The following is a 22,285-nucleotide window of genomic DNA, read 5'->3' on the forward strand; positions in this document are numbered from 1 at the left end:
ATAAAAAGCCCAAACAGGAGTCAACACACCCTGAGTTCCCAGGACCAGCATGGGAGACCACTGACTGAGGTCCCAAAACAGGAAATTCACAGATTAAGGGAAAGCGCACTGTCGGCCTGTGTCCTTGAGGTTACAGTGTTCACCCTGAGATTGGAGGGTTGGGGTTTCCATTCCCTGGTCAAGTCATCCTATGACAGAAAACAGGGCCGATGCCTCTCTGTTTAGTACTCTACACTCAAATGAATTGGGGGTAAGGCCCTGAGATAAAATAACATCCTGTCCAGGGTTTGTAATTGTACCTCAAGCTACCTTACACTACAGAAACAGGAGATAGGCTCCTGCCCTATGGGCCGTTCTGGCTCAGACAAAATTACATCTTTCCAATACAGATTAAGTATTCTGAGGGGAACCCACAGTGCAGTTTTCCTTTATCTGCAACTACTTTAGTTGGGACCTAAGTCAGAGTGAGACTAGAGGTCAGGAGGATGGGGGAAATGGGCTGAACCTTTCATATAAGTACTGGGGTTATTAGAGTAGGTGCTTGGCAGGGAGAGAACTATCAGATACATAAATATCAGTGGACATTATTCAACAGAGTGCATGGTCATATGAATGAATTATAGATGGACTACAGTCAGGGTTTTGTTCCAGAGTGGGATTTGATGTCAAGAGGGGCGGATGGTAACGAAGAAAGTGAGTCGAATGGAGAGATGGTGATGAAATGGTCCTCCTCCTCTACTTCTCCTTTCCTCCTCCCTCGCAACAGATGGGTAGTAAAGTTTCCCGTATTGCAACATCTAAACTTTGGAAAGAGACAGGGAGATGTTGCAAGCTGAGCTTTTCCCTGTGATATGGACAGGCTGGTGAAAGAAATTGTGTATGTGTGCGTGTGAGTGTTTGGGTGACATACTGTATGGTGGAATATCGCTCTTGACCCCTGCTCCAGTGGTGCGCCGTGTGAGGCCTGTAAAGTTAAATGGGTCAGATCTAACACGCACTCACATGATCCCAGAAGCTTCATAGCATTTCAATCACGGCAGTCGTAAAACATCAATGAGTGATTCACCAATGAGAGATGAGCTTTCAGCACCCTGGATGACCTGTGTGTGTGTGTGTGTGTGTGTGTGTGTGTGTGTGTGTGTGTGTGTGTGTGTGTGTGTGTGTGTGTGTGTGTGTGTGTGTGTGAGTGTGTGAGTGTGTGAGTGAGTGAGTGAGTGAGTGAGTGAGTGAGTGAGTGAGTGAGTGAGTGAGTGAGTGAGTGAGTGAGAGAGAGTGACCACCAGCTTGTCTCCCAGTAGCTCATCTGCCTGGAAACTGACAATACACATCTTCATTCCCATCTCTCCATTCAACTCCATTCCCTCCTCACCATCCCTCCTTTCTACAAATTTTCTTCGTTACTATCATTCCCTTTGACATCAAATCCCACTCTTGATCAAATTCCTCACTGTAGTCCATCTATAATTTATCCCTCTGACCACACTCTGTTGAATATTTAACTCTGACAGTCATGTATAATAACAGTTAACTGTGTGTCAGGCTGCCTCTCAAACCGTTGTAACGCTCCAGGCCTGCAGGCCTACACGCTCTGCTTAATTTCTTCTCTCCCTGGCACTTAAAGGAAAAATCCACGTAAAAACAATATTTTGGTACTTTTTCCATTAGTCCACTGTTAATACAGTCCCAAAATGTTTTGCATGTCAGAAGATATTGGACTTTCAAGAAGCAAAGTTTCACTTGCCACATCCTTATGATAATGCAATGCATTTTGCATCATTGTGATTATGTGGCAAGTGACACTTACCGTCTTGAAAGTCCTATATCTTGAACAAGTGGATTTTTCCTGTAATTTGTATTTGTATTTGTTAGCTTACTCGAATTGACTCACCAGCTAAGGTAATTTAGTAGTTCTAGCAATGGAAAACCAACTGTTGATGACTAGGTTTTTCAAAAAAAGACGTCTGGAGGAAAAAGACTGTGCGCCAGAAAAGAATTTGGATCAATTTTATTTTACCTTAACTAGGCAAGTCAGTTAAGAACAAATTCTTATTTTCAATGCCTAGGAACAGTGGGTTAACTGTCTGTTCAGGGGCAGAACGGCAGATTTGTACCTTGTCAGCTCGGGGATTTGAACTTGCAACCTTCCGGTTACTAGTCCAACTCTCTAACCACTAGGCTACCCTGCCGCCCCTCAATCTACCGATAGCTTCCAGAATGAGACATTAACAGGTGGCGCCAGGATAGAAACAACTGCAATCACATCACAACCGCCAATGCCACGTTGAGCCAGGCATGCTTGCCTACCCCACCGTCTCCCCTCGTTCTTGATGCTGCGGGCGGGGATGAACCTGCAGTAGGTCCACCGACAGATTTGTCTGCCGTTGATGAACCAGCCTGTTAACCAAAGCTAGCAAAGTTCCCTTCAAGTATGATAAATGGCATCTCACGCTGCTTTTCTTCCTGGTGGCATGACCTATTCGTGTGGATTGAATATAGTAAAGTAAAAGATCTAATTTATTGTTCGTTTTGTAGATACTTTCCTGGGGCAAATGTCCAATTCAGATTTGTAAGAGATGGATTTAAAAACTGGAAACTCACAAGAAATGCTTGCTGCAAACAAGAGAATAGCAAACTACATGCTAGTGCCCTTGCAAAATTTGAATCCTACAAGGCGACCCATGGGCCTAGAAGTTGTGGGACTGTGTTGAACCAAATACAAATAGGCAATATCGTCCGCTATTATCCTCAGTAATTTTACATCCAATTTGTCAGACCCCGGTGTCTTGTCATTGTTGATAGAATTCAAAATGACAATGCTTGGCGTTCATAATTTGATTAGTGTAACGGTTTTCTTCCTGGGAAGGAGAGGAGGACCAAAATGCAGAGTGGTTATTTATAAACATCTTCAATGAAAGATGAAAACGTGTAGACTATACAAAATAAGAAAACGTGGTGTGTGTGTGTGTGGGGGGACCAGTCCTAACTGGCTTTTCCTAGATAGATATGTCAACTAAACAAAAAAAGAAACTTACCTTTTTCAGGATCCTGTCTTTCAAAGGTAATTCATAAAAATTCAAATAACTTCACAGATCTTCATTGTAAAGGGTTTAAACACTGTTTCCCATGCTTGTTCAATGAACCATAAACATTTAATGAACATGCACCTGTGGATCGGTCGTTAAGACACTAACAGCTTATAGATGGTAGGCAATTAAGGTCACAGTTATGAAAACTTAGGACACTAAAGAGGCCTTTCTACTGACTCTGAAAAACACCAACAAAAAAACATCTAAACTCTGAAAGATGCCCAGGGTCTCTGCTAATCTGCGTCAACATGCCTTAGGCATGCTACAAGGAGGCATGAGGACTGCAGATGTGGCCAGGGCAATAAATTGCTGTCCGTACTGTGAGACGCCTAAGACAGCACTTCAGCGAGATAGGACGGACAGCTGATCATCCTCGCAGTGGCAGACCACGTGTAACAACACCTGCACAGGATCGGTACATCCAAACATCACACCTGTGGGACAGGTACAGGACGGCAACAACAACTGCCCGAGTTACACCAGGAACGCACAATCCCTCCATCAGTGCTCAGACTGTCCACAATAGGCTGAGAGAGGCTTTTGTAAGGCAGGTCCTCACCAGACATCACCGGCAACAACGTCGCCTATGGGCACAAACCCACTGTCGCTGGACCAGACAGGATTGGCAAAAAGTGCTCTTCACTGACGAGTTGCGGTTTTGTCACACCAGGGGTGATGGTCTGACTTGCGTTTATCGTCAAAAGAATGAGCGTTACACCGAGGCCTGTACTCTGGAGCGGGATTGATTTGGAGGTGAAGGGTCCGTCATGGTCTGGAGGTGTGTCAGAGCATCATTGGACTGAGCTTGTCATTGCAGGTCATCTTAACGCTGTGCGTTAGAGGGAAGACGTCCTCCTCCCTCATGTTGTAACCTTCCTGCAGACTCATCCTGACATGACCCCCCAGCATGACAATGCCACCAGCCATACTGCTTGTTCTGTGCTTGATTTCCTGCAAGACAGGAATGTCAGTGTTCTGCCATGGCCAGCGAGGACCCCGGATCTCAATGCCATTGAGCACGTCTGGTACCTGTTGGATCGGTTGGTGAGGAATAGGGCCTTTTCCCCCTAGAAATGTATGTGAACTTGCAGGTGCCTTGGTGGAAGAGTGGGGTAACATCTCACAGCAAGAACTGGCAAATCTGGTGCAGTCCATGTGGAAGAGATGCACTGTAGTACTTAATGCAGCTGGTGGCCACAGGCGAGATGTTACTTTTGACTCCCCCTTTGTTCAGGGACACATTATTCCATTTCTGTTAGTCACATGTCGGTGGAACTTGTTCAGTTTATGTCTCAGTTGTTGAATCTTGTTACGGTTATACAAATATTTACACATGTTAAGTTTGCTGAAAATAAACACAGTTGACAGTGAGAGGACATATTTTCTTTTTTTGCTGAGTTTATAGTGTGATCACTACATCTGATAGATATGGATACTGCTTTCACGCTTATTTCTGCAGCATTAGTACAGATGTGATCAATACATGTTGATGATTTAATTCCTGTGCTGTTTGTAACTACCCTGGTAGGTTGACTGATAACTTGAACCAGGTTGCAGGCACTGGTTAAGAGTTTGAAGGTTTCTCTTTAGTAGGCAGCTTATTGAAAACCAGCCAGTATTTACATCACCCAGAAAATATACCTCTCTGTTGATATCACATACATTATCAAGCCTTTCACACATGTTATCCAGATACTCACAGTTCGCAATTGGTGGTCTATAGCAGCTTCCCACAAGAATGGGCTTTAGGTTAGGCAGATGAACCTGTAGCCATATTGCTTCAACAGTTTTTAACATGAGATCCTCTCTAAGATGTACATGAATGCGGTTCTGAATATAAACAGCAACACCTCCACCATTGGCATTTCTGTCTTTTCTGTAGATATTATAACCATGTATTGCTACCACTGTACATTTGCTGAAGCATTATTACAACTCAGCAACACAATGGTAGGAATTAACTGAGCTGGGCTTGGGTCATTGATAAGTCATTGTCTCATCGCAGCCTTATAATGCTGTGAAAAGGACCATGAACCCAAATTAGTCAGGTGGATCCCATCCTCCTTATAAAACCTGTCTTGCTTCCAAAAGGTATCATAATTGTCAACAAAAGTTACACCCATTGAGCTGCAAAAATCACGTAGCCAGTTGTGGAGAGAAAGAATCCTGCTAAAGCGTTCAACGCCACGATTCAGAGAGGACACAGGGCCAGATTTATGGATATTTTATTAGCAGGGAATCACTCAACTCTTTAAAATCCAGTTTCAACTGTTCAGAGCTGCCCTTCATAATGTCATTAAAACCCATATGGACTAAAATAGCATCAATTTCACATTTCTTACCATGGAGCTGCCCAAAATCAAGGCTGGTGAGAAGGATGAGGAAATGCCCTGGCGAACTTCAGGCAACACCGGCCAGTCGGACAATGACAAATGACAAGGCAGAGATTCATCCAAGAAGTGCAAACGCCGTCCAGCCACCAGCATAGAAAAAGTAAACGTTCCACTTTACGTTTCCCCTCCCAGTTTCTTACGTAGGCTGGCGACCTGCTTGATCAAGGAAGCCACTTTAATCCTATAATCCTTGGCAAGCAAACAATTGCCACATTGGAACTCTGTGTGACCCAGTTTGTCCAGAAACAAAGCGTAGTAGATACAGCTCCTACAGAGCTGGAACTGTTCATGTACTTCTCCAGACAAATGGGGCTCCATTGCAAAACTTATCTTGGACTAACTTTGTTAGCTTGATGGCTAGCAGCTCAGCTAGCTAGCTAAGGTTAGCGGCTCTGTCAAGCAGGCTTCAACCTGTATGTTTAGCAGGATTCTGGGACAAGAAATAGCAGTCCTAGCTGTTAAAAGCTAACCGTGGTGCGGAATCCATGCAAAGACAAGTTCAGCATTAATATTTAACAAATATTGGTTGTTTTAGTCAAAAACAACAAACCGAGTGTGTCCAGTGATGTTTCTGATTTACCCCATAAGTTTCACACACCTGGTTTTACACTTGACTAAATCAGTCATTGATTACAGAGGAAGGGTGAAAAACATCAGAAATTCACCCCTTCCAGGAGTGTAGCGGGATATTGCTGTAAACCAAAGCTATAACTGTCATCTGAGCTGTGTTCAGAATGATGAAAACATAACAAACTGTTACAACGGAAACACTAAAGTTTTGAATGTCCAGTTGATGGCCGCGTCATTCTGTATATACTGATGCTAAATGTTAAGTCAAATAAATGCACCCCTGGGGAGTACTGTCCTCTAAAGTACTGAAACGAGCCAGATATACAGTTGCATGCAGGAGCTACTGAAACAGCAGTACAGTGATGGAGTGAGAATGAGATATAGTTGTCTCCCTCCTTCCCCTCTGCTAGAATGTTAGAACACTGGATCATTAAAATCATCAGAACCTTCCTCTGTTTCAGCATTAAACATAAGACGCCTGGAAACACACTGCCTTTGATTCCAGTGTCCTGTGTCAGGGTTAAAAATGCCCACAGCTAGCTTGTGTGTGTGTGTGTGTGTGTGTGTGTGTGTGTGTGTGTGTGTGTGTGTGTGTGTGTGTGTGTGTGTGTGTGTGTGTGTGTGTGTGTGTGTGTGTGTGTGTGTGTGTGTGTGTGTGTGTGTGTGTGTGTGTGTGTGTGTGTGTGTGCGTCCGTGTGTGCGTGTGTGTTGGTCTATGAGCTTCGCAGCAGTAAATGAGATCAGGGTAGGTGTTACCAAGGAGGAGGCTTTTGATTAAATATGTTCAGAGGGAGACAGAGAGAGACAGAGGGGGTGGGGGAGAAATAGGATAGGGAAGGGGATATAGAATGATAGATAGCAATGGGAAAATGAAAGATCGAGACAAGGGAAGGAAAAAGAGAGAAAGTGTAAGAAAGAAAAGAAAGAAGGCTTAGGGAGAAAAAGAGAGAGGTTGGGGAGAATGGAGAGAGATTGGAAGAGTAGAGATAGAGAGAGGAGGGGTGATGGAGGAGAGAGAGGAAGAGTAGAGATAGAGAGGAGGGGTGATAGAGGAAAAGAGAGTGATAGAGTAAAGGGCAGAAGAGCGTGAGAGAGGAAGTGGAGGAGATACATAGAAAGAAAGAAAGAGAGAGTGAAAGAGTGACAGGCGAGAGCAGTAGTGAGGACATTCATGTTCAAACACAGGAAAGGAAAAGTCAGCTTTACTAAAAAAAAGAGAAGGGCAGATAGAGGAAGCTGTTTCACACACAGCCAGATATACAGACTCACACACCACTCTCATTAACAACTCATGTCCTGTTGTAAACACACACACACACACACACACACACACACACACACACACACACACACACACACACACACACACACACACACACACACACACACACACACACACACACACACACACAGCTTCTAGTGTAGTTTGTTCTAATAATGTGTAGTTGAATGATTGGATTGTAGTGTGTTTTATAAACCAGCAAGGGAGTGATGGATCATAGTTTTATCTTCATCATCTCTTTAACTCTAATACTTTAATACTAATTACTGCACATAGGCTTCAATGAGCTAATGACTGGGAGTTTAATTAAGCCTGTGAGGAGAGAGAGAGAGAGAGAGAGAGAGAGAGGGATACGAGAGGAAAACGGAGGGAAAGACCACTAGAGCGAGAGCGCTACGCATTTTGTTTTGTAACCTCATTTGCAATCATAAACTATTTCACAGATGTATGTTTGTAGGCTTGTTTTATGTCTGAGTTTATCCAATAAGGATTTAAAGTGAGATTACAGGTATGACACTAAGACATCCCTGTTACAGGAATGACACACGTGACCTCTAATCAACCTATCATGAGCAGGTGACCAGGGAGACACCTAACTGAAAAAATACAAAATGCTCTCTTATTCTCCATCTCTCTCTCGCTGTTGCATTCTCAACCATTATCTCTCATCTGGCATCTGTCTCTTACACACAGTGGGAGCAACAAACACACACACAGCCTTATTTCATGATGCTGTCAGCAGATGGACAGAAGCAAGAGGAATCACACACACACACACACACACACACACACACACACACACACACACACACACACACACACACACACACACACACACACACACACACACACACACACACACACACACACACACACACACACACACACACACACACACAAACACAGTCACATTTCAGACTGCTGTCAGACAAAGGTGTGAGGGAACATATGATGGATTCTCCTCTCTCTCATTTCATCATACTGCCACGACACCCCTATTTACCTATCTCGCTGTCCTGTGAGTGTGTGTGTGTGTGTGTGTGTGTGTGTGTGTGTGTGTGTGTGTGTGTGTGTGTGTGTGTGTGTGTGTGTGTGTGTGTGTGTGTGTGTGTGTGTGTGTGTGTGTGTGTGTGTGTGTGTGTGTGTGTGTGTAAGCCTTTTCCAAACCCTACAGTATATAGGGCTGTGGCGCTCGTTAAACTTTGTCAGCCTGTTATTGTCATGCAGAACACATGGTAATTGACCGCTAATAAACATAAACCCGTTTAGCATCTCCACGCCTCCACTCATACAAGCCACTGATGCGAGCCTTTTTGGAACATCTACATTTAAAAAATCAATTTAATATACACCATCTCAATAAATCCATAATTTATTTTAATCAGGTCTAAAGTAACGTGATAATAAAAAAATGTACTTCAGAAGAACAGAGTATGAGTTGACCTACTGTATGTTATCCTATCTGGCTATGCGCCATTCCTCAAGCTGTAGTCTTGTTTATTTAGCAGACAAAATATACTTATAAGTCCCGTGCCATTATTTTATATTATATGATTTTATAGTAAGAATAACGTAATTGAACTTAGCTAAATAAAGTAGAAACTATATTTTTCCAATGTCAAGTGGAAAAGTGATCATTTGAATCAGGTCCTATACACTAGATTTAGTGTTAATTGGAAACTTTAGTTGTGAATGATACCAACCTTAGAATGTCTTAGAAATCAAACATATATGGGCCACATAATGTGACTATAGGTTATTGATGATTTAAGAAAGTTGCAAAAGAAACTTGCCTCAGGCTGCACACACTGTTCTCTCATCAAGTTATCATATTTTTAACCGTCAGACTATTCTCAATTTAATCTCGTCTCAACCTACATGTTAAACTAGTTTATATTTATAATGGCCCATTATCAAATGGGCAGGATCAGGTGTAGGGGGAAAAATACATGTCGTCGGTATGTAATCGAATAGAGAATTGAGGCCGCCTTACTTTTTAAATCATGCTGGGTAGTGTCGTTACTTAACTTTAACATTAATCTGAAGACTGTTATTTATCGAATTAACTATGTTTAACTGTTACCTGATTCATTTGTAACATGTAACAATTAACTCATTCAGATCTGGGTCACCACAAGGGCGGTTCTTTAAAGAGTTACCATCTCCCGAATTAAACTCTAACCGTCTTTACCTATCATGCCTATGAACAGTCAACTTATTAATCATAACCTCATATCATATCATCATTCTGAACAGTCGTAACTTCCTTGCATCTGCAAAAACCTGAACCTTACTTATGATTCAGTACTACACAAACTGGATATGTATTTATTTACTAGCTAATTAAATGGGAACACAGGATAAACATACACACTTTGCACAGGTTACTGACTGGAGAATTAATACCCTGAAAACAGGTCCATAGCGGAATGACAACAACATGGCTGCTTGTTAAGGAAGAAATGGAGAGGGAGACAGAGAGGGACAGAGACACTTAACATTGGTACATTAAGAAACTACTCTCACTTGCATTAACCATATACTTTGCACACGAATCGCCACCCGCTTTGAGTAAGAAATCATGAATGTATTTACATGAAATGCCTGGGTCGCCGGGGATCTCTCAGTGGACAGGGCAGCCAAGGAAAGGGGGTTGGGCCTTTTCGCGGCACGCTTGTAAGGCTCTGTAGTCCAAAATGGTTCCACCAAGTTCTCTACTGTTGTCCTTCTTTGTACTCATTTTACATCCATCCGCTCTTGACAAGGCTTCTTTGAAGATAGGCTAGCCAGCCGTATCGATGGTTCTCCAGAGGGGGGATGCATAATATGATGGTTTGAGCAGAGTAACCGACGGTCCTCCTTAAATTCACTTTCGAAGATACTTAACTTAGGACAGCTAATCAGCCGTACCATTGATTGTCCGGGAGTTGAGTTTATCGTCTCCACCTCGTGTTGAGATTCAAAATTCAAACCACTTTAAATGTACAGCCGCAGCTTCACATTTTTCTTGTCTAATATGTTACTATCTTAACCCATCATTTATACAGTTGTCAGGAAAGGGTGGTTCTGGCAGGCTGACACGCACTCTGACCTCATTCAGGGGCGGTTACTACTCACTGTACAAAGTTATAAAAAACAATTATCTTATAGCTTCTCAAAACACACCCATATCTTAACAAAAACACTTTCATCATTGTTCATATTACATGCATAACACAGTATTGAAACTTCATACATGTAGAGGGTATACTTTCCAAGTTACAGTATTTCCTTTATAACATGTTTAATGACATCACAAAATAACCAACAAGTAATATTAGTGTTCTATAGATCGCCTCTGACCATTCACTGTATTCTACGTTAGAAATATTATTCCAGTATTCGCTTTTGAACTCGTTACATGATGACCAGACCACATGCGCGCGTGATTCTGTGTGCACCATTACGCGCATGTTGATTTTGTCCCCCCACACCAGACGCGATCAGGACACGCAGGTTGAAATATCAAAACTAACTCTGAACCAATTATATTAATTTGGGGACAGTTTGAAAAGCATTCAACATTTATGGCAATTTAGCCCTCTAGCTTGCTGTTGCTAGCTAATTTGTCCTAGGATATAAATATTGGGTTGTTATTTTACCTTAAATGCCACAACCCACCGGAGTGTGGACCTTATTTCATCTTACAATCACCCAAGTGAGTAAATGCTCCAAAAAACCATTGAGAAGATGGGAAAGGCAGGACTTGAAGCACGTTGAGCATCACAAATAGAACTAATTTTTATTTTAGCACCTGGCCACGCAGATGATCGCTGACGCGCGCGAGCAGTGTGCAATGATTGAATAAGATGTACGTGTAAATGTATTTTGCAACACTTGCAGATAGGGCACGTCCGGTCTGGTCAGCATGTTAGAGTTTCGGTGGGAAAAATTATGTTGAAACAAACAGCATTCATTTGGAGAATCTTGGAGAGGGAGATCTTCTCCCTTGATTTACAACAGGATGTGAGTTGTTAATCCCCACTAGTTCCCTCCTTCCACCCTCTACAGTTGAGAGGGGGTCTGATTTAAGTTATTTATTGCAAACCTTATCTGACCCATTTGGATTCTCATGGACAGTCATGACAGTAGGCTACTCAATGCATCATTACTTAATGCATCAACCATTGTTTGAGGAGCATGCAGCCTCTTGCTGGGCGACGGGTGATATTACGCCCAACTCTGTATGCCATGGGCTCTCCAACCCTGTTCCTGCAGCTACCCAATGCTTAATTTGGGAAACCAAGTGAAATCTGTTCGAGAACATTGACAGTATCATGTTTTCACAAATACAAATTCCCTATAATTGTGGGCTAACTGTAAGCCGCCCTGCACAATCAATGAAACAGTGTCGCCCAGGCCTATATGTTCTCTCCAAGAATCATGTATAGAAAGTTTGGAGCATAACATAAGGTAACCAGTCCACACAGTATGCATAATAATAAAGTCAACACTCAAAGGTAATTACTAGAAGTATTTTAGTTTTAGAGTATAGGCTAGACAAATTCTTTACCAAAGACATCTTAATCCTTTAAAAAGGAAAAATACAATTCTGCCATGCGTAATATGCAATAGGCTATGTATTGTATGAAGGCACAATCATTATTTTTATTCAAGTTAGATTTTTGGAAAGTATTCAGACCTGTTGAATTATTAAACATTTTGTTACGTTACAGTCTTATTATAAAATTGATAAAATCATTTTTCCCCTCATCAATCTACACACAATACCCCATAATGACAAAGCAAAAACAGGAAATATTACATTTACATAAGTATTCAGATCCTTTACTCAGTACTTTGTTGAAACACCTTTGGCAGTGATTACAGCCGAGTCTTCTTGGGTATGATGCTACAAGCTTGGTACACATGTACTCGAGGAGTTTCTACCATTCTTCTCTGCTGATCCTCTCAAGCTCTGTCAGGTTGGATGGGGAGTATCGCTACACAGCTGTTTTCAGATCACTCCAGATATGTTCGATCGGGTTCATGTCCGGGCTCTAGCTGGCCCCCTCAAGGACATTCAGAGACTTGTCCTGAAGCCACTCCTGCGTTGTCTTGGCTGTGTGCTTAGGGTTGTTGTCCTGTTAGAAGGTGAACCTTCGCCCCTTTCTGAGGTCCTGAGCGCTCTGGAACAGGTTTTAATCAAGATTCTCTTTGTACTTTGCTCCGTTCATCTTTGCTTCAATCCTGACTGGTCTCCCAGTCACTGCCACTGAAAAACACCTCCACATAGCATGATGCTGTCACCACCATACTTCACCGTAGGGATGGTGCCTGGTTTCCTCCAGATGTGACACTTGGAATTTAGGCCAAAGAGTTCTATCTTGGTTTCGTCAGGCCAGAGAATCTTGTTCTCATGGTCTGAGAGTCCTTTAGGTGCCTTTTGGTAAACTCCAAGCGGGCTGTCATGTGCCTTTTACTGAGGAGTGGCCTCCATATGGCCACTCTACCATAAAGGCCTGATTTGGTGGAGTGCTCTAGATATCTAGAAAGTTCTCCCATTTCCACAGAGGAACTCTGGAGCTCTGTCAGAGTGACCATCGGGTTCTTTGTCACCTCCCTGATCAAGGCCCTTCTCCAACAATTGCTCAGTTTGGCTAGGCAGCCAGCTCTAGGAAGAGTCTTGGTGCTTCCAAACTTATTCCATTTAAGAATGATGGAGGCCACTTTGTTCTTGGGGACCTTCAATGCTGCAGGCATTTTTTGGTACCCTTCCCCAGATCTGTGCATCAACACAATCCTGTCTCGGAGCTCTACGGACAATTCCTTCGACCCTATGGCTTGGTTTTTGGTCTGACATGCACTGCAAACCATGGGACCGTATATAGACAGGTGTGTGCCTTTCCAAATCATGTCCAATCAACTGAATGTACCACAGGTGGACTCCAATCAAGTTGTAGAAACATCTCAAGGATGATCAATGGAAACAGGATGCACCTGAACTCAATTGCGAGTCTAAAAGCAAAGGGTCTGAATACTTATGTAAATGAGGTATTTCTGTTTTTATTTGTAATACATTCGCAAAAATTTCTATAAACCTGTTTTTGGTAGATTGTAGATTGATGAGAAAAAAAATACAATTTAATCAGTTTTAGAATAAGGCTGTAACGTAACACAATGTGGAAAAACTCAAGGGGTCTGAATACTTTTTGAATGCACTGTATATAGGCCTACGCATATATATAAGCTCTTAGATGCGTATGGCAGTTTTGAAATTATCATCACCTCTGAAAGAGCTGTCCATTTCGTTGTTAGGCTTTGAAACAACATATACAACAACCATATTTTTACCCTTTTGTTGAACTTCTTTCTTCAATTTGATCATTCAAAGTGAGGTGAGTTTTAAAAGCATGATGCTGTTTTTATGATGTGATTGATGTGATTTTTAAATAGCATTTTCATTGATGTTAAAGTGGTTAGAGGGACAATAGAGCCCTGAGTACCAGGCCATTAGCTACCTAATGGTTGTTAGTGAGTTGGGTAGAACCAACGCATGTCCAGAGCGCATGAAAGGAAATTACCGTGACTCACCTGTCATGTGGAATTTTAATGCGGTCATGACTCATGACCTACGCTAATATGGTCACCACAACAGCCCTGCATTGCACTTACTTCCTTTTTCAAAGGAGCACTCTACTGAAGCTCAACATTTAAAGTGGAACTGACAGCGTTTTAGTAACATGAAATCTTATTCAAATCTGTTCCTGTACACACCCAGGAAGGGTGACAATCGAGCGATGTTAGATTATTAGAACTCATCCGCCAAAAGCCTCAAAATACACCTGAAATGATTTCTGCAAATATATGAATACCACAGGAGTCGTCTTACATTTGGGAACTTTACAATCCTATTGATCAAACAACCTTGAAAAGGTAGTCTCTCTCTCCCTCAGTTGCCTTTGCATATCAACAACAACAAGATTAACAACTAATGACAGACAGACGAGATGAGCTAAAACCGTGACCCAAACTGACCATTGTCTTTTTTGTGTTTTTTATATAGCCCTTTATAATGTTCACTTATGTACATAGGATGCTGTATATAGCATTGTAACATATTACACTGAACAAAATTATAAACAAAACATGCAACAATTTCAAAGATTTTGCTGAGTTACAGTTCATATAAGGAAATCAGTCAATTGAAATAAATGCATTAGGCCCATGGGCAAAGGCGTAGCCATGGGTGGGCCAGGGAGGGCATAGGCCTACCTACTTTGGAGCGAGGCCCACCCACTGGGAGCCAAGCCCAGCCAATCAGAATGAGTTTTCCCCACAGAAGGGCTGTCACACCCTGACCTGAGAGAGCCTTTACATGTCTATATTTTGGTTTGGTCAGGGTGTGATTTGGGTGGGCATTCTAGGTTTTGTTTTCTAGATTTTTGTATTTCTTTGTGTTTGGCCAGGTATGGTTCTCAATCAGGGACAGTTGTCTATCGTTGTCTCTGTTTGGGAATCATACTTAGGCAGCCTTTTTTCCCTGTTGTATTTGTGGGAAGTTGACTATTGTTAGTGGCCCTATAGCCCTGTTAGCTTCACGGTTGTTTCTTCGTTTGTTGTTTTGTTGGCGACATTTTAAATAAAAGGAAAATGTACGCTCACCACGCTGCACTTTGGTCTAGTTCTTTCGACGGCCATGACAAGGGCCTTATTACAGTTCAAAATACTCCTCGGATAGAAATACACCTTGCATTGCAAGGATCACTTAATGGGTGCATGCTTATTAGTAGCTGGTTGCTCCTCATTATACACCACTGACCAACAAATATTATTTATATCAATAACATAGGAATGACAAAAAAACAAATTGTATGACCGCTTATACATTATATAAGCCTTAGGAACTTTGGTCTTCCTAGATATGTCAACCAAACTCAGCAAAAAAATAAACTTGGCTTTTTCAGGACCCTGTCTTTCAAAGAAAATTTGTAAAAATCCAAATAACTTCACAGATCTTCATGGTGATTAATGAACATGCACCTGTGGAATGGTCGTTAAGACACTAACAGCTTACAGACAGTAGGCAATTAAGGTCACAGTTATGAAAACTTAGGACACTAAAGAGGCCTTTCTACTGACTCTGAAAAACACCAAAAGAAAGATGCCCAGGGCCTCTGCACATCTGTGTCAAAGTGTCTTAGGCATGCTGCAAGGAGGCATGAGAACTGCAGATGTGGCCAGGGCAATAAATTGCAATGTCCATACTGTGAGACGCCTAAGACAACGCTACAGCGAGAGAGGATGGACAGCTGATCGTTCTCGCAGACCACGTGTAACAACACCTGCACAGGATCGGTACATCCAAACATCACACCTGCGGGACAGTTACAGGATGCCAACAACAACATCCCGAGTTACACCAGGAACGCACAATCCCTCCATCAGTGCTCAGACTGTCCGCAATAGGCTGAGAGAGGCTGGACTGAGGGCTTGTAGGCCTGTTGTAAGGCAGGTCCTCACCAGACATCACCGGCAACAACGTCGCCTATGGGCACAAACCCACTGTCGCTGGACCAGACAGGACTGGCAAAAAGTGCTCTTCAATGACGAGCTGCGGTTTTGGCTCACCAGGGGTGATGGTCTGATTTGCGTTTATCGTCGAAGGAATGAGTGTTACACCGAGGCCTGTACTCTGGAGCGGGATCGATTTGGAGGTGGAGGGTCCGTCATGGTCTGGAGGCGTGTCAGAGCAGCATTGGACTGAGCTTGTCATTGCAGGCAATCTCAACACTGTGCGTTACAGGGAAGACGTCCTCCTCCCTCATGTTGTACCCTTCCTGCAGACTTATCCTGACATGACCCTCCAGCATGACAATGTCACCAGCCATACTGCTCGTTCTGTGCGTGAGGAATATCAGTGTTCTGCCATGGCCAGTGAAGAGCCCGGATCTCAATCCAATTGAGCACGTCTGGGATTGGAGGGTTGGAGGGTGAGGGCTAGGGCTATTCCCCCCAGAAATGTCTGTGAACTTGCAGGTGCCTTGGTGGAAGAGTGGGGTAACATCTCACAGCCCGAACTGGCAAATCTGGTGCAGTCCACGAGGAGGAGATGCACTGGAATACTTAAAGCAGCTAGTGACTGTTACTTTTGATTTTGACCCCCACTATGTTCAGGGACACATTATTCCATTTCTGTTAGTCACATGTCTGTGGAACTTGTGGAACTTGCTCAGTTTATGTCTCAGCTGTTGAATCTTGTTCTGTTCATACAAATATTTACACATGTTAAGTTTCCTGAAAATAAATGCAGTTGACAGTGAGAGGACATTTCTTTATTTTCTGAGTTTACATGCCCTTATGTCAGTCATCAGTCATAAAGAGCGTGTCTTGTCCTGCTCCTACATTCATATGAGTCATCAGCAACAGAGCGTAGGGGGTAGGTGCATGTCTGACATCAATGTGTGCTTAATTACATTGTAGGCTATGGTGTGATGCAGTGGTTCCCAAACTTTTTAAAGTTCCGTACCCGCTTCAAACATTCAACTTCCAGCTGCGTACACCCTCTAGTGCCAGGGTCAGGGCATTCTCAAATGTTATTTTTTGCCATTATTGTAAGCCTGCCACACACACACTTTAGGATACATTTATTAAACGTAAGATGAGTGTTTTGTCACAACCCGGCTTGTGGGAAGTGACAAAGAGCTCTTATAGAACCAGGGCACAAATAATAATATAGTAATAATCAATCATTTTGCTCTTTATTTAGCCATCTTTCATATAAAACCTTACTTGTTCATCAAAAACAGTGAATAACTCACCACAGGTTAATGAGAAGGGTGTGCTTGAAAGGACATCACTCTGCAATGTTGGGTTGTATTGGAGAGCGTCTCAGTCTTTTTCCATACACCGTCTGTGCCTGTATTTCGTTTTCATGCTAGTGAGGGCTGAGAATCAACTCTCACATAGGTATGTGATTGCAAAGGGCATCAGTGTCTTAATAGTGCAATTAGCCAAGGCAGGATACTCTGATAGCAGCCCAATCCAGAAATCTTTGAGTGGCTTCTGATTAAATTCAATTTTCACAGAACCGCTTGTTGCAATTTCGATGAGGCTCTCTTGTTCAGATATCGGTAAGTGGACTGGAGGCAGGGCATGTAAGGGATAACTAATCCAGTTGTTTGTGTCATCCGTTTTGGGAAAGTACCTGCGTAATTGTGCACCCAACTCACTCAGGTGCTTCGCTATATCACATTTGACATTGTCCGTAAGCTTGAGTTCATTGAAACACAAAAAATCATACAATGATGGAAATACCTGTGGGTTGTCTTTGTTAATGCACCTCTAGTGACTCCCCATCCCGCACGAGGGAGCGTAATCATCAACTGACACTAATTAGCATTATGCAATGGACATAAATATTCCTAGAAAATATTCCTATTCATGAAAATCACAAATGAAATATATTGAGACACAGCTTAGCCTTATTTTAATCACCCTGTCATCTCAGATTTTCAAAATATGCTTTACAGCCGAAGCTAGACAAGCATTTGTGTAAGTTTATCGATAGCCTAGCATAGCATTTTGTCCAGCTAGCAGCAGGTAACTTGGTCACGGAAATCAGAAAAGCAATCAAATTAAATTGTTAACCTTTTTTATTTTTTTATTTTACCTTTATTTTACTAGGCAAGTCAGTTAAGAACAAATTCTTATTTTCAATGACGGCCTAGGAACAGTGGGTTAACTGCCTGTTCAGGGGCAGAACGACAGATTTGTACCTTGTCAGCTCTGGGATTCGAACTTGCAACCTTTCGGTAACTAGTCCAACGCTCTAACCACTAGAAGCTCACCTTTGATGAGCTTCGGATGTTTTCACTCACAAGACTCCCAGTTAGATAGCCAATGTTCCTTTTTTTAAAATATATTAGTTTTGTAGGCGAAATAGCTTCGTTTGTTCTTCACGTTTGGCTGAGAAATCGCCCGGAAATTGCAGTCACGAAAACACCGAAAAATATTCCAAATTAGCTCCATAATTATCGACAGAAACATGGCAAACGTTGTTTATAATCAATCCTCAAGGTGTTTTTCAAATATCTATTCGATAATATATCCACCGGGACAATTCCTTTTTCAGTAGGACCGATTGGAATAATGGCTACCTCTGTATTTTACGCGGGAATCACTCGACGATCGTGACAGAAGATCCCACCAAGAAAATGGACCAAGCAGCGTGTACAGGAGGAGTGGATTTGAGAGGAGAACCTGGATGGTAAAGGACCCTGGATGCAGGCCAGGGAGTATCTCCGTCCGAAGGAAGAGATAGAGTCAGCGAAAGCAGAACGGTGACAATACGAGGAGATATCTCATCGAAGCAAGCACGAGAGTCAGCCCCCAAATTGTTTTGGGGTGGGGCACACGGAGTGGTCAGCACACGGAGTGGTCGGCGAAATTGAGGGGTGTGACTGTCGAGGAGTTATTGGACAAATTGGAGGAGAGTGAACGGAGGGGAGAGTTAGAAACCTTTGAGGAGCTGTTGGACAAATTGGAGGAGAGTGAAGAGGGAGAGAGCTATTGGTTTGGCGTAGTATGCATGGCTTTCACACTGAGGAGCGTGTTAGTCGTCCGATGCCACCTGAGTCAGTTCCCCGTACTCGTCCTGAGAAGTGTGTTAAAGTTCAGGAACAATTGATGCCGGCTATACACACCAGGTCTCCAGTGCACCTTCCCAGTCCGGTACGTCCGGTGCCTGCTCCTCGCACTCTCCCTCAAGTGCGCCTTCCCAGTCCGGTAGGTCCTCTTCCTGCTCCTCGCACTCTCCCTCAAGTGCGCTTTCCCAGTCAGGTGTGTCCTGTTCCTGCTCCTTACACACGCCCTGAGGTGCGTGTCACCAGCCCGGTACCACCAGTGCCGGCACCACACATCAGACCTCCAGTGCGCCTCCACAGTCCAGTACGTCCTGTGCCTGCTCCCCGCACTTGCCCTGAGGTGCGTGTCATCAGCCCGGTACCACCAGTGCCGGCACCACACATCAGGCCTCCAGTGCGCCTCCACAGTCCAGTACGTCCTGTGCCTCTTCCTCGCACTCGCCCTGAGATGCATGTCACCAGCCCAGTACCACAAGTGCCGGCACCACGCATCAGGTCTCCAAGGCACCTCCACAGTCCAGAGCTTCCGGCGACAGTTCTCAGTCCAGAGCTTCCGGCGACAGTTCCCAGTCCAGAGCTTCCGGCAACGTTTCACAGTCTGGACCCTCCTGAGACGGTCCACAGTCCACAACCTCCTGAGACAGTTCACAGTCCGGAACCTTCTGAGACGGTCTGCGGTCCAGAACCACCAGCAACGGTCAGCGTTCCGGAGCCTCCAGCGACAGTCGTCGGTCCAGAACCTCCAGCGATGGTCGGAGGTCCAGAGCATTCAGCAGGGGTTCTCAGTCCAGAGCCTCCTGTGACGATCTAAGGTCCGGTTCCTCCGGCATAGGATTTTTTATTAATTTATTTGCAAATTATGGTGGAAAATAAGTATTTGGTCAATAACAAACGTTTATCTCAATACTTTGTTATATACCCTTTGTTGGCAATGACAGAGGTCAAACGTTTTCTGTAAGTCTTCACAAGGTTTTCACACACTGTTGCTGGTATTTTGGCCCATTCCTCCATGCAGATCTCCTCTAGAGCAGTGATGTTTTGGGGCTGTTGCTGGGCAACACGGACTTTCAACTCCCTCCCAAAATTTTCTATAGGGTTGAGATCTAGAGACTGGCTAGGCCACTCCAGGACCTTGAAATGCTTCTTACGAAGTCACTCCTTCGTTGCCCGGGCGGTGTGTTTGGGATCATCGCCATGCTGAAAGACCCAGCCATGTTTCATCTTCAATGCCCTTGCTGATGGAAGGAGGTTTTCACTCAAAATCTCATGATACATGGCCCCATTCATTCTTTCCTTTACACGGATCAATCGTCCTGGTCCCTTTGCAGAAGAACAGCCCCAAAGCATGATGTTTCCACCCCAATGCTTCACAGTAGGTGTGGTGTTCTTTGGATGCAACTCAGCAATCTTTGTCCTCCAAACACGACGAGTTGAGTTTTTACCAAAAAGTTATATTTTGGTTTCATCTGACCATATGACATTCTCCCAATCTTCTTCTGGATCATCCAAATGTTCTCTAGCAAACTTCAGACGGGCCCGGACATGTACTGGCTTAAGCAGGGGGACACGTCTGGCACTGCATGATTTGATTCCCTGGCGGCGTAGTTTGTTACTGATGGTAGGCTTTGTTACTTTGGTCCCAGCTCTCTGCAGGTCATTCACTAGGTCCCCCCGTGTGGTTCTGGGATTGTTTCTCACCGTTCTTGTCATCATTTTGACCCCACGGGGTGAGATCTTGCGTGGAGCCCCAGATCGAGGGACATTATCAGTGGTCTTGTATGTCTTCCATTTCCTAATAATTGCTCCCACAGTTGATTTCTTCAAACCAAGCTGCTTACCTATTGCAGATTCAGTCAGGTCTGTGAGAGCCAAAAATCTAGCTTGTTTGTAGATGACCAAATACTTATTTTCCACCATAATTTGCAAATAAATTAATTAAAAATCCTACAATGTGATTTTCTGGATTTTTTTTTCTCATTTTGTCTGTCATAGTTGAAGTGTATCTATGATGAAAATTACAGGCCTCTCTTATCTTTTTAAGTGGGAGAACTTGCACAATTGGTGGCTGACTAAATACTTTTTTGCCCCACTGTATATGTGAAGCAGTAATTGTTTCAAAACATCTCCTGCCATGTCACTGATGTGTCGTGAACCAGTATTGTTTGATGAAGGCATTGTCTGTATAGTTATTTGGCCTTTTCCCCCAGCATTGTCCCAGTCATATCCGCGGTAGCAGGAAGAATTAAGTCCTCCACAATAGTATGGGGCTTGCCTGTCCTAGCCACTCGGTAGTTCACCATATATTCTAGCCCCTCTTATTAAAGTTATCTTTTGCTTTGATACATGTCTTACTACTCTAAAGTCATCTTAATTCTCGCTCCAAAAACTCCCTTGGCTTATTTTTCAAATTGGCATGTTTGGTTTCTAAATGTCTGCGCAAGAGTGAAGGTTTCATTGAGTTGTGAGATAGTACTTTTGCACATATAACACACTGTGGATGAGGAAAGGCACTACTCCCAATATAAGTGAACCCAAAATCAATGTATTTCTCATAATATTTGCGCCTCTTCGATGGTCCAAAGTCCCTGTTTGTTGTTCGGTGCTTTTCTGGGTAAGTGGGCAGTAGCTTTTAGGCTGCATCAGATTCATAAACTGTCAGTGTCCATGCTAGCTGGGCTAACAACGAATGTAGAATTACTGATGCTAGTATTGGATGTGGTCGTGGAAGCAGAACAACTTGTGTCGTTGACAGTAGAGCTGGTATATATCTCTAGGGACGCAGGTCTTACTTTTTATAACCATTTATCCATTTTCTAACAAAAGGAATGAGCAGCAGCTACGTTTGGCTACGTACGGACTGTTAGTGGAATTCCCCCGAGAGAGTAACAGTTAATGTGATTGGATGTTAATTATTTGACTAGGCTACCTGTATTTGACATTGTGTTGTTATTTCGCTGAACACTAAAATCAAATCAAACTTTATTTGTCACATGCGCGTAATACAACAAGTGTAGACCTTACCGTGAAATGCTTGCTTACAAGGCTTAACCAACAGTGCAGTTCAAGAAGAGTTAAGAAAATATTTACCAAATATACTCAAGTAAAAAATTAAATAATATTTGGGGGTCAATGTAATAGCCCAGTGGCCATTTGATTAATTGTTCAGCAGTATTTTGTTCAGTTGGTTTAATTGCATTTTTGGCAGTGAAACAATGCTACTTAGGCGAGATAAAACCTCACCCAAATTTATAGCCCAGTTGGAAAATATAAATGGACTGTTTGAAAATGTGTAGATGGACTGTTTGAAAATGTGTTTTTTTAACATGTGAA

Source organism: Oncorhynchus keta, chromosome 31, assembly GCF_023373465.1.
Source record: "Oncorhynchus keta strain PuntledgeMale-10-30-2019 chromosome 31, Oket_V2, whole genome shotgun sequence".
Classification (NCBI taxonomy): domain Eukaryota; kingdom Metazoa; phylum Chordata; class Actinopteri; order Salmoniformes; family Salmonidae; genus Oncorhynchus; species Oncorhynchus keta.